The following is a 14,062-nucleotide window of genomic DNA, read 5'->3' on the forward strand; positions in this document are numbered from 1 at the left end:
GCCGTTTTATCAAGACAACTCAAGACAGCAACATGACTTCGACGTCACCGTCATCGAAGAGGCGCTGCTGCATTTCCGGTCCGCATGTGCTACGTCAGTCGCAACCAACGCTATAAGAGCTGGACCATTCCTCAGCATCGACAGTGGGCGCGGCGAAAGCACTGGGAACATGTGGCTCACGGCTTTTCGTTTCTTCATCGTACAGGTTAGATATGAATGTTCAATACGTAGTGACAACAGATTTCTTGTTATTCGGCCGTGCCCACGTACCTGCTTTCTTATTGCGTATGAGTGCTACTGTTCATGCAAAATTATTCTTTGTGGGGACGTGGAATCAAATCCTGGTCCTACTGTTGAACAAATGTTTCAGGCAATCCTGGATGGACAGAGGGAAATCAAGGCAGAGATAGCCAATTTAAAAACTCGTCTTGAAGGTACTGAAAAAACGATCGAGAGTTTTGGTGTGCGCCTAAATGCCCTTGAAGCTAATGTTAACGAAACCCATGGAAAACTAACCACTACCGTTGAAACTGTTCAGGAGGCCGTTCAAACCCAGAGCGCGAAGTTCATTGACCTAGAAAACTACACCCGCAGATCGAATTTGATAGTTTTTGGTATTGCTGAATCTCAGGATGAAACTGAATCCGATCTGCGATGTAAGGTTATTGATGAATTGTTTGGGAATAAGTTAGGTGTGAACTGCTCCTCTGTCGCTCGTATTCAGAGGCTTGGACGCAATAAAGATAACAGGCCGATAGTTCTATATTTCCAAGACTACAGGGAAAAACAGGCTATCTGGAAAAACGTTTCAAAACTTAAGGGCTCCAAGATTAGTATTAAAAACGACTACTGTGTGGAAACGCGTCGGAAACGTAAATTGCTTTGGCAATCAGCTAAGGCAGATAAAGATGCCGGTAAAGATGTATTTCTTGTTGAAGATAGGCTCCGTATTGGTACCGACCTTTTCAGTTGGAACGACTCTTCAAATTCCCGTCAATGGCTGTCAAATGTTAAAAAGCACCCCGCTAAGGCATAGCAATTCCCAACGTTCCAGCTTCGCTTCATATCTTTTAATGCTAGGAGCCTAGCTAACAAAATCGATAAGCTTGAAAATCTTCTTCTTTTATATGACCCACATATTTGCGTCATTACTGAGACCTGGCTACATGGTCTGATAAGTGACAACGAAATTGTGCCGCCTGGATATCAAGTTTTTAGGCGGGATAGAGGCTCTCGTGGTGGGGGAGTGGCGGTTATTGTAAAAGATTCCGTTGACGCCTGTCTCGCCGATCAAATTGCTGATCATGAAAGCATATGTTTGAAAATATCGCTTGACCATGTTACCTTCTTTCTTTGTGCTCTTTACCGTATACCCAATGCAGATGATATGTTATTGATCAAATTATATGATCGACTTCTAGGTTTATGTGGGAAACACGTCTTGCTAACAGGTGATTTTAACTTGCCATCTATTGTTTGGGATAATTTAAGCTATGGCTGCTCTCCTTCGGGTGACTCAATTCTTGACATCATGTTTTTGCTCAACCTCAAGCAAGCGGTGGATGTCTGTACTCGAGGCGGGTAGATTTTGGATTTACTCTTTCTAAGTGAAATATTTTCTGATGGCTATGTTGCAATCGAACTGGGCATTTCTGATCATAAACTGATTTCTTTTACTTGGAATAAGGCTTTACATCGTGCTAAAAATACTCAGCCTGCCACACTTATAAAGGAATTTACTAGGGCGAATGATGAAACGCATATCGGATCCTTGTTACACAATGTTGAGACCTCTTGGCAGTCGTTTGTTAGAACCATACGTCATTGTGTTGAAAATTTTGTACCGTGTCGAAAAACTTACAAGCATCGTGCAAACCTTTGGATTAGCCGGGAAACAATCCACATGAAGCGTAAAAGTAAAAGGCTTCGCAAGAAGCATGTACCAATGACACCCCAGCTTAACGTACTGAAAGACAAACTACAAACAAGCTTGGCACAAGCAAGAAACACTTTTTATAGTAATACGCTGACTGAATTTCTTCAGAATAGCCCTCAAAAATTTTGGAGGTATTTAAGCGAGTCCAAGACAGGGATTAGTAAAATTAAGGTTAATGGTGTAATAATAACGGACGCTCCTACTATTGCTGAACATTTTAATGCATACTTCCAGAACGTTTTTTCTCAAACCGATGATTATGAACTTTAGAATTTATTCGTTGACTCAGACAATGACCTATTAGTGACGCAAGAAGGCGTATTGCACATGCTATTACAACTTGATCCCAAAAAACCTCCGGGGCCTGACGGCATTCCTAATGCTTTTTTTAACCGCTACGCTGAATACTTATCGGAATTCCTAACTGGACTTTTTAATCTTTCAATTGCTACGGGGGAAATACCGGCTGATTGGGGTATAGCACGTGTGAAACCAATTCATAAAAAAGGTGACCCTTTATCGTTTGAGAATTATCGCCCCATTTCTATTACAAGCAGTTGTTGCAAGCTTCTTCAGCACGTTATTGCTAATTACGTCTATGAATTTCTCAGTGAACACAATGTACTATCAAAGCATCAGCATGGCTTCAGAAGGGGGTTATCTACTGTTACCCAGGTAGTTACAACTGTCCATGAATTTTCACGTGTGCTTGATGTTTCTGGGCAAACTGATGTACTGTTTTTAGATCTTTGTAAAGCCTTTGATAAAGTGCCACACGGAAAGTTGTTACACAAATTACAGCGTATAGGATTACCTACAAAAATCGTTCAGTGGATTCAGGCTTATCTTCAAGATAGACGTCAGTATGTAGTGATTAATAATTTTTCATCGACTGTTCTTCGTGTGTCCTCTGGAGTCCCACAGGGAAGTGAGCTAGGGCCACTTTTGTTTTTAACTGATGTTAATGATTTAGCTTCTGTTATTCCTGAAATATGTCTGTGCGTTTGTTCGCGGATGATTGCGTCATTTTTAAGCAAATTTCCTCACCGTGTGATCATGTGGCCTTACAAGATGCACTTATCGCTATCGATAACTGGTGTCAGAACGGGGGCATGCAGTTAAACACTAAAAAAACTGTGCTTCTGCGCATCACCAGGAAGCTAAGTCCTAGTCAATTCCACTATACTCTAAGAGGCACTAACATAAATAATGTAGACAAATATAAGTACTTGGGGGTCACTCTCACAAGCAAATTAACTTGGTCGACCCACATAACTGACATTACCACTTCTGCATTACGTAAGCTATGGTTTCTAAAAAGAAAACTAGCATCTCAACCCTCGCGTACTAAAATTCTAGCCTATAATGCCTGTGTTCGTTCTAAGCTTGAGTATGCTTCCATTATCTAGGATCCGCATACCAAGAAAGATATTATGAATCTTTGATTCCCCGACCACCTTAACGCAATTTAGAAGCTCGGAGAAAGTTCAGTCGTCTTTCCTTTTAAATGCACAGCATTTTAGTAACTCACAATGTCACGCGGCGTTGGCGTGCCTTGTCGTAGTCCGCAGGCGCGCCTTGTCGTAGTCCGCAGCCAGGCCTCTACACTATAAAAGAAATAACAGTTTCCGGCGCCCGGTTTCGAACCCATGATGCCGCGGGCGGGACGCAAGGTGCCCGGCGCACTACCGAAACCGACACAGATTTCGATGCACCGAACGCGCCTTATATCCTTCACTCATTTCTGGTTTGTTTCGAAAGCGCCACAAGTTGTCCCGCGCCTCCGAAAGATGGCGACACGGGTACCGCGATCGAGTGATACGACTTGCCGGCGCATCCCCTCGGAAATGCTGTGCATTTGATCGTGCCCCTCGTGAGGGGGATGTCTTTTCTTTACAATTGTTTGTGTGGTATTGTAAAAATTGATCTCCCTGACTGTTTTAAACCGCTATCAGTACGACGTACTCGTCATGGTCATGAACATGCTCTAACCCCAATTTTTGCCCGATCAAATGCTTTTAAATATAGTTTTTTTCCTAGAACTGTCGATGACTGGAATTGTTTGCCGTGTGACATCTTTCATTCTAATAGGTTTCTTGGTGACCTTGAGCGTCACCTTCTTTCTTAAACTTTTGTTTCTTTTGTATTGTTGTCTGTTGTTTTCTACAATTATGTTTTGATGTATCCACTCCTGCTTGGGCCAGCACATTGGCCTGCAGTATTGTGAAATAAATAAATAAAAATTTGGGCCTGATAGTGAGTCTGGGGATTTTCAATTTCTTGTTGCTGTTGCCGTATTATGTCCTGGAGATTGATATGCGGAGAAGTGGGTGGTGCGAGATTGGTTGCTGGTACAGCCGATCCCGCAGGTGGTTGTGTTGTTGCTGTAGTCATTGGATTTATTTCGGTTCGCGCAATAATTTCCCTGTATGATGACGTGTGGGAATGGTGTGTGTGAAGGGCTGGGGGGCGTGGGTCACTTACCCTGGTTGAGGTGTTTCTTCTGGTCTTTGAGGCGAGGAGGCGCCTCTAGGCTGGAGTTGGCCGAGTGACAGATTCCTCTCGCTCCTTGTTGGGAGTCTTCTGGCGCTGTTGCAGCTGTGCGGAGCGTTCCTTGCTGCGGCCTCTGCTTGAAGACCGGCGTGCCGATTGGGATCAATCTTGGCTGGTGGATTTCCTGGTGGATTGGCTGGTGGATAGGAATGCAGCTCGGGGTCCGTAAACCCGCCAGTAAAGTTTGGTTCGTTGTTGAGGCGGGTGGTGTCGTCGTGGAGGATGGTGAAGAACCCGATGACGAGAAGAGGCGAGTAGATGATAAAGAGAAAGTCTATTTACACTTATATACAGGAGACGACGAAGCATGAACATAAGATAACACAAGACAATGAAAACTAGATTTAAATTAAAAGGTGCTGCAGCGCACAAAACGTGGACCGTGGCATGATTCCCGATAGGGGCCCGGGGGCCAAAAAGGGTATCGAACCGCCGCGCGGTTCGCGAGAAATTCGTGGGGCTCTGGCGCCCAGAAACCGCCACGGGAGAAAGTCTTGATGCGACCACTCTTGGCCGCAGCTCCCGACAAACTCAGCAAAATTACGCATACAGTCGGAAGCGAAGCTGCCCCCGCACAGCAACACACGTACCGTTAGGATTTTGACCCCCGCTCCCCCCTGTCCGCCACCCCCGAAGGTCGAGAGGAAACGAAAGTCTTCCCAAAAGCCGCGTAGAAGGTCGCCGGCAAGGTCGTCCCAACGGGCTGCCACTCCGCCGACGGCTTGGGGGACACCGCAAAGCGACGAGAAGGGAGGAGGGTCATCGCCTCGACGGGGTCCACCGGTGCTGGCATCACTACGCCGCCGTTGTGCATAGCAGCCATTAACCACAGTGGCTATCAATCAACAGTGCCGCTGTCACTGCCTTTAGTTTTCCAAAGGAATGCCGCCGGTGTCTCTTGCCGCCGCACAACTGCCATTCGCGTCTTCCCTTTGCCACCGTGCCGTCGTCGGGCGTGGTAACGTTCTTGCGCTTCCTTTTTGAGCGACCCTTCTTGTCCAGACGGATGCGCCTACTGTGGAACCGGGCTTTTGTACTCCCACGGTAGCTTCCCCTAAGCGGGCGTAATGTTAGAGGCGCCGGGCGATAGGGTCAAGCATCCGGTTCGAAGCCCTCCGGTTCGAAGCCCTTGTGTCGCCTTGGCTAGTTCGGCGGACGCCGCACACGTGGGCGAGCCGGACGTTGGAAGGAACTGCGTAGAGAAACCCTACTGCGTGATTCTCTGCGGCAAACAGACTTCTTACCGACAAACGCAAAAGCAAATTTCCACGAGAACTAGTGAAAAACGCGCTGTGAGTTCGGCTCAGGGAAGGAAACGGTTGAGCCACAAACACCACGCATGGGCGACAGTACCCGCCGACATCACGGCGCGCTAGGGTTTGTTGAATGTTTAAAGACAAAAATTTTCTTCCCCACCAAAGCATATGCGACCCGAGCCGCTGAAACCGCCACCCTGGCGAAACAAGCGATAAATTACTGCTGTCAGAGAGAACGAAAGCACCGATTGCAGACGGACAGGGCAAAGGAGGTGCAGCGCATTGCAAGTGGCAAGCCGGCAGCAGAGCACGAAGCCAGTGTATAGCGGTACTGGCTCCCGTGTAAACGGAGCAAACAAACCTCGCTTGCTTTTTTTCAAATCCCACGTTGAGCACCAAATGAGGTTCATTTTTCGAAATGAACCTAATCCACAAACCAATACTAAGTCAGATAAAACTGCACTGCCAAGAATATCCCTGCAACTTTCCCCTACAAAAATGTGGCAGATAAATAGTTGAGAAAATTTCCTGCAAACGTGTGCGCAGATCTTACAGCACAGCAGACCCAGCTGTGGCACGGATCAAAATGAGCCAAATTCATTTGCTCAGTAGGATTTCGCTTTTGGTGCGACTGTTCGTGCTGTTTTGTGCGTGTAGGTATCAAATTTTTTTCTGCTTTTGGGAGCTGGCTTATGAGTTCAGAGATCAATGAGGAGACCGGCGAATGATCTGCAGCCCCACGTTTGCGATAACGTGAATTGAAGTAAACGAATGAAGCTGAGAGGTGTGATACTATCATTTTATCTCGTCTCCCTCGCCCTTACGGAGTAAATCTCGTTATTATTGTTATTACTCCCATTCTTGCCATGTACGTACCTAACAAATTAGCTGCCGCTTACAAGTCATGGCAAGCCATGGAAGATGATACGAGCAGGCTTCTTGTGAAGCGTTTTGAAAATTTATGGTAAGCCAATGAAGAGCTTCATGAGTGTTTTCAGGCGTGGCCAAAAAAATACCATACTGAACCATTCGAAAAAACCTGATAATATTGCCAAGAGGACTCACCGGCTCTTCATGTACAGTTTTACTGTTCTTGAAGCTCTTTTGCATGTTTACTGCCTTTTTGCTTAAAACTCTATTGTACCATTCTTGAAAGTCAATTGCAATAAAGTTTTCATAAGAATGACCCAGCAACTTGTCTGTTTCAACTGAGTACAAGCCAAATCCGAAATTATCCTAATGTTGCTCAAATTCTCCGCATAATTCTTAAGTACTTGTCGCTATATATTTCCCCCAGCTGACATGTGAAACATGTCATTTAGTAGTTTTGACTGCACTGCATTTAGGTCCGGTTCCAAACTTTTTTTTGTCCCATCAAATTCTCCTTGGGTGGATTTGGCTCATTTCGAAAAAAAAAAAACCCGCCTGAAATAGCCATCGATCCCAGGCAGCGCTCTAGAATGTGTGCGAGGGGAGAGGAGAGGCGGCGCTGAGAAGGAGGGTACGGCCCCAAAAATGTCGGGGGAAGAAAGGGGGGGGGGCGGCAGGCCTCCCGGGCCTGCCTTCTGGGCACGTCCCTAGACACTGTACTACAAAAGGTGTATAGATGATATATTCATGATATCGCAGCACGGTGAGGTGGAACTTCTTGCGTTTATTGAGGCTTTTAACCTTGCGGATCCTACTATCTCCCTCTCTCATTCCTACTCTACGCACAACATAAATTTCCTGGGTGTTACAGTCACAGTTTCTCAGGGCAGGCCTCAGACTAATCTCTATAGGAAACCTACAGACACGCGCCAGTATTTGTACTTCCACAGCAGCCATGTGAGGCAGTGCAAGACTGCAATACCTTATAGCCAATATCACCGTTTTAAATTGAACGCCTAAAAAGAATATTTCCTGAGCCGCCCCGCGTTGGTTATAGACGCAGAAAAAATTTGGGTGACGTTCTGACCAAATCCAGCATCAGCCGACCACTGACTACTGGTTGCATGCCCTGTAACAAACCACGGTGTGAGGTACGCCCATAAATGACCACCCCGCAGCGCGCCGCCAGCACAGCGACAAACTATTATGTTAATGTAAACGGGAACTTTAACTGTGATTCCGGCAACATCGTATACCGCAGGAATGCACCATCTGCGGCAAACAATACATCGGCCAGAATGAAACACCCTTTCGTTTGAGGTTTAACAATCACCGTTCTCACGCAAAAACCTTCCCTTCTTTGCAAAGCATTTTAACACTCCTGGTCATTCTTTTGAACAGCGGAAGGCCCCAATTCTCGAATCTAGTTTTAAAACGCATGACCATCACGAGGTTCGTGAGTCCTACCTCATCTAAAAGTTTAAGTCGGCGTCGTTTGGCATAACTGAAGGTTATGGGAACTTTCCTCTGATTAAAATTTCGGCTTTCGGCTCTCTCCTTCTTACTCATATGCCGGAATTCTGCATTTCTCAAAATAGTGTTATGCCTGTTTATTTCTTACTCTTGATAATATTCTCCCCATCAGTTGGCGACCCGCCGTAGACGGCTATAGTTCCGTGCTAGTACCGCGTTTTTTAGCGCATTGGCTCCACTAAAACAAATTTGACCATCAAGTCTGGACATTATGTTCTTTGGACATTATTTTGGACATTATGTTCTTTGGACATTATGTTCTGGACATTATTGTTAGGTTTCATACTCTCACCTTTTAATAGATTTGTGCACGTGAGCGTGTGTGATTGCTTTCCACTCACCTTCCTTTGTTGCTGACTGCCTCGGCGTACCCTGAACTGGTACCATGTGCCGACCAGATGGGTGCCTACAGGTGCGCGTCACGCGCGTGTACCTGCCTTCTGTTATCTTTATTTTCATGGCTTTTTCGACCCTGTCTTTTTTTCTCCTTTTCTTCCTTTTTTTTCTCATCTGCTTTCTTTCTGCTTTTTGTATACGAATGTACACTCATTTCCCGTCAAAACTGCCTGTCAGACTGATTTTGTGCGCTACCCCCGTCCCCTCCCACCAACAGTAGCCAAGTATAGTACTCTTATGTTTCAATCACCTGACTATGGTTCTTAGAACGGATGTATATGAACAGATGTGCGGCTTATGCTTGCATGGGCACATCTTCTTTTGACCGCTCTCTTGCCCCCAGTTGCCACGGACACTGGAAATACCAACTAACTTGTTAGTTTCTTTTTCTTCCTACTTCTTTCTCATGTTCGTACCAGGTGACTGTGATTTCTTCGTTATCTTTTTTTATGCCCATGCAAATGCGTGCAAGGGCATATCTTGTCTTCACCCCTCCCTTTTTACTCGTATTGTCAAGCAGGAAAAGGGTAATTACCTTCCTAATTTTTTTTCTTTCTGTTTATTCTTTTTTTTTTCAGCTTTTGTTTTCTCATTTTCGTTCCGCATTACTGTGATTTTTTTGCCGATGTGAAATGCGTGCATGGGCATATCTTCTTTTAACCCCTCGTTCACCGCGGTTGCAAAGGGGGAAGGGGGAAGAACATTGTTAAAAAATTTTCATTCTGTTTTCTTCTTTTTTTGTTCTTTTTTCTCATGTTCGTAGCGCGTGACTGGGATTTCTTGTTATCGTTCTTTTTCCCTCTTCCACTTCTCCCAATGTTTCACTGCCAGAGAACCTTGATTCCATTCTACAAACTCGCCCTTCCCTAGCCCTGCCCTCGCGCTTGCTACATTTTCTATATATATATATATATATATATATATATATATATATATATATATATATATTGGCCGGGTGTCTTCTTCAATGGGTCAGTTCAGCGTATAGCATAGTGAGGGAGACGATAGCGTTTGTCCAGTTTATTAGATTATTTAATACCCAGCAGTTTCGAAAGGAGGACCTTTCTTCTTCGGGGGTTGTCTTAGAATAGACAGAAAAACGCCTATACACATTTTGGATCCGAGGACCGAGGGCTTCCCTTTCTCCTCACCCTCTAAAATGAGAACTCTCGGGAAGAGTAAAAAAGCGAGAGAGTAAAGAGAGTAACAAAGTAAAGAGAGTAACAAACGGAGTAACAAACTATATATATGCCAGCCCTGAGGAAAGCAAGTTCTCTTTGCTGAAACGTAGGCCACAATCGTGCTTTTACCTTGTTCGAAGTTTTTCTTCTCTTGTATATATATATATATATATATATATATATATATATATATATATATATAAAGAAGTAAAAACAACTTTTTTGAGGAGCCAGGAGAAATCCTTGAGAAAATGGTAGACGCACCATTAAAAACAAAAACAGTGGTTTACTGACATTTCGACTACAGGACCAGTCTTCAAGAGGACTGGTCCTCCAGTCGAAAGGTCAGTAAACCACTGTTTTTGTTTTTAGTCGTGCGTCTACCATTTTCTCATATATATATATATATGTATATATGTATATATATATGTATATATGTGTGTGTATATATATATATATATATATATATATATATATATATATATATATATATATATATATATATATATATATATATATATATATATATATATATATATATATATATATATATATATATATATATATATATATATATATATATATATATATATATATATATATATATATATATATATATATATATATATATATATATACATTGTCAGGTTCGAGGGACAACAATGAATTAGAGAAGAAACTGTTTAGACGAGACTACATTTGTATAACCCTAAAGCACAACAAAATGCACACAATGAACAGATACAAACGAAAGTGCAATACGGGGCTGCGAGGACGCGGTATAGAATACGGCAATTAGTTCAAATAGCAGAAGAGTCACAGTCCGGGAACTAAGGAATGAGACACTGTACTTAGTGATTACTGACACCGGTCGAAGTAGCCTTGAAATGTCGAGGTAGTTTGTCGTGGCCCCGGTAGTACAGCGCGCTCCGAGATCCCGTCACTGTCGTGGGGAACGCAGCTCTCCGGAAGCGCCGCTGTCGTCACTGATGCCCGGCGCGACGACTTGATTGTGGAGAAGATGTCTTGAAGGTTGTCCTGGTGGAGGACCTCCTGGGTCACGGCACGGGTCCGGTCGTCCGACCGCCGCGCAGCCCGGTCACGCTCCTCACTTCAGTCTCCCTTCTCCCTCGTCTTCCTCTCGGGATCGCCTCTGCCCGCCGGTCGCTGTTGCTGGACGCTCCCGATTGGCTGGTGGCTGGCGCGAGTTGGTGCCATGGTTGCGAGCACTCGGCGCCGTAGCTGGTGTCAATCAACTTGGCGGAGCATCTTGCGCGTGTCGGCTGCTTCGTAGTTTCTTTTCGTCGTCGTCTTTAACCGGCGTTTGTTTTTGTCCTTGCGAATTCTTCGCATGATATGTCCCCCCACTCAAGCATTTTTCCACGAAAAATGTCTTTTTGCAGTCCTACCACGCCATGCACACAGGCTCTGTCCTCGCAAATGCACTTGAAATGTCCCCAAGAGAAAACACGCGTTAAACATACACTCATCAGAGTACATAATGAGTCAAAACACCAACCATCTTTACACATTACATTCAAGTGAGATTTCGGACCAGACGTCAACCATAAATGCAAACCGGCAGGTGGTTCGGGCTTTTTTCGACAGTGGCTGCGGCGCCGTCCCCTGCATTTGCGATACACGCGCATGCCAGAGTTGCGATAATATCTACCATTACAAGATATCAAAACGCGAGGGCACTCGTGATAGCTCCCAAAGGAAATTTCACGGGAACTTTTCTGCCTACCGGTGGCGTTCTTTTCTGAACTGCTGGGCTTTGGCTGTGCTCTTCTTGCCACCCTGCCTATCTTTTGCTTTGTTGTTAAATGTCGCCCCTTTTTCCGATTGAAATTGTTACACCGCTTATGTGGCGGTTGCTTTTTCGCCAACTCTTTCTTTGCACTCTGGGTGAAAGTCTGGGGTTGTATGACCCCCCTGTCTCCCATCGGGGCACTTTCTTGTATTGATTTGCGTTCTCAGGGAGGATGTCATACACACCCGCTTTATGGTTATCTCTACCCGCAGGTTCCACAAACTCGTCAACAGTCAAAAGAGATGTCACCATCTGCGTTTCATTTCGGGCTTCTTTATCGCCCTCTGCCTGATGTACTTTTCTTTGCGTCGCCGAACGCTCCGCGAGCCGTAGCCGCAGCTGAAAAGTTTCTTTCTGTTTTGCGGCAATCTTTTTTTATCTCGGCTAGCTCTTTGGCCGCCTCGAGCTCTAGAACTGTTTCCTCAAGCTAGCTATTTTGCTCCTCGAGCCCCAACTGTTTAAGCTCGTCACCGCTCAAGCCTAACCTCTTCCCTAGTTCGTGTAACTCTGCCGTGTCCATTATGAGTTTGTTTTTTAGGGGTATGCCAAGCGAACTAGCCGCATCCTTCCGTGGACACCAATTATTGTCAGGCTCGAGAGACAAACATAAATTAGAGAAGAAACTCTTTAGACGATACTATATTTGTATAACCCTAAACCACAGCAAAATGCACACGATGAGCAGATACAAAAGAAAGTGCAATACGGGGCTGCGAGGACGCGGTAAAGAAAATGGCAATTAGTTCAAATAGCGGAAGAGTCACAGTCCCTGAACTAATGAATGAGACACGGTACGTAGTGATTACCGACACCGGTCGAAGTAGCCTTGACAGGTCCAGGTAGTGTGTCGTAGCCGCGGTAGTACAGCGCGCTCCGAGATCTCGTCACCGTCGTGGGGAACGCAGCTCTCTGGAAGCGCCGCTGTCGTCACCGATGCTCGGCGCGACGACTTGCTTGTGGAGAAGATGTCTTGAAGGTTGTCCTGGTGGAGGACCTCATGGGGCACGGCACGGGTCCGGTCGCCCGACCGCCGCGCAGCCCGGTCATGCTCCACACTTCAGTCTCCCTACTCCCTCGTCTTCCTCTCGGGATCGCCTGTGCCCGAAGGTCACTGTCGCTGGCCGCTCCCGAGTCCAGATTGGCTGGTGGCCGGCGCGAGCTCGTGCCATGGTCGCGAGCATTCGGCGCCGTAGCTGGTGTAAATCAACTTGGCGGAGCATTTTGCGCGTGTCATCTGCTTCGTAGTTTCTTTTCGTCTTCTTCAACCGGCGTTTGTTTTTGTCCTTTCGAATTCTTCACATGACTATATATATATATATATATATATATATATATATATATATATATATATATATATATATATATATATATATATATATATATATATATATATATATATAGTCATACATATATATATATATATATATTATAGTAGGCTTTATTGACAGGACGTTGTAGCGAGGTCTTACTGCCGTGAAGTCCAAGCGGGTCAGAGCGAGCTCTCGGCGGGTCTCAGAAGCAGTCTCGCGCACAGCACTCTCGGTGGGGCTGCCAGTCCCAGATCCAGGCACATACCCGCTTGTGGCGGATTATCCCATTTTCGAGCACATACCTGCTTTGGGGGAATTGTCGCGATACTACGCACATACCAATTTAAAGAAGTGCCCTTGCTGATCGTAGTATCTTCCTTACAATATAGTATCTTACGTAGTATCTCCCATATACCAACTTATTCTGTACTCTGAAGAAAGGAAGTCCTCATCCTGAAACGTCAGCAAACTTTTTTTATTTTTAATGTTTTTCTCATGTGTCTGTCTCTATTTACCTTATTTTCTTGCGCTCTGGTGAATTTTTATGTTTCAGACTATATATTTACATACATACATACATACATACATACATACATACATACATACATACATACATACATACATACATACATACATACATACATACACACATACGTACGTACATACATACATACATACATACACACATACGTACGTACATACATACATACATACATACATACATACATTCTTGCATACATATATATTGTGAGCATGAAATTGGCATACGAGACGTTTAGCAACGGGAGCGGGCAATATACCTTTTATGCTTCGTCGTTGTTTCGACATTGTGCGCGTTCATCATCATCTCTTATCATCTTCCTTCACGACGGGTGATCACCGCCACTGCTAGAATGGTTGCTGTCCTTTTGTGGCCGTTCCCGGCGCTCGCAAATAAAGCGGACCTCAAGAGTTCTTTAGACTCTCGCAATATATATATATAAGACAAATCAAGTTTCGCAGTCAAGAATACCGAGGTTTTCGTGACTGCCAGACTTTATGTCTTATTTTCAGCAAGCCCCTCATTTCATATTCTGATTCCCTATATATATATATATATATATATATATATATATATTGTCACGAAGACAAGGACGAAGCAGTTGTCTTGAATGAGAAATACGTTATTGGAGCGAACTTGTGCTCCCCTAACAACTCAAAAGAATACAGAGGCG

The sequence above is a fragment of the Haemaphysalis longicornis genome, unplaced genomic scaffold (assembly GCF_048455015.1).
Source record: "Haemaphysalis longicornis isolate Haplotype H1 unplaced genomic scaffold, Haemaphysalis longicornis Haplotype H1 scaffold_31, whole genome shotgun sequence".
NCBI lineage: Eukaryota > Metazoa > Arthropoda > Arachnida > Ixodida > Ixodidae > Haemaphysalis > Haemaphysalis longicornis.